The sequence below is a fragment of the Triticum dicoccoides genome, chromosome 7A, assembly GCF_002162155.2.
Source record: "Triticum dicoccoides isolate Atlit2015 ecotype Zavitan chromosome 7A, WEW_v2.0, whole genome shotgun sequence".
Taxonomy (NCBI): domain Eukaryota; kingdom Viridiplantae; phylum Streptophyta; class Magnoliopsida; order Poales; family Poaceae; genus Triticum; species Triticum dicoccoides.
This window is the reverse complement of record NC_041392.1, coordinates 720,058,036-720,058,459: the sequence shown is the minus strand read 5'-3', so window position 1 is coordinate 720,058,459 and position 424 is coordinate 720,058,036.

The window sequence follows — 424 nt, the reverse complement described above, 5'->3', positions numbered from 1 at the left end:
GGACTAAAGGGCATCGCACCCTTTAGTCCCGATTCGTGTCTCTTTAGTCCCGGTTTGAGATACGAACCGAGACTAAAGGACATCGCACCCTTTAGTCCCGGTTCGTGTCTCAAACCGGGACTAAAGGTCTCATTTGAACTAGGACTAATGTCTTTAGCCACTCGAACCGGGACTAATGCTCACATTAGTCCCGATTCGTAAGGCAACTGGGACTAATATGTATATTGAGCTGTAACCAAAGTCATGTTTTCTACTAGTGATACTTATATCTAAACATTCATTATGAAGTGCCAAAAGCCATAGACAATTGCAGGTCCACTTTATAACACCGGATAAATTTGTGTGACTAAAAATGAAGGCAGATTCGATATGAAATTTTCGGAAAGTCAGTACCTTTTGATCCGCTTGAGAACCTTCAGGCTGA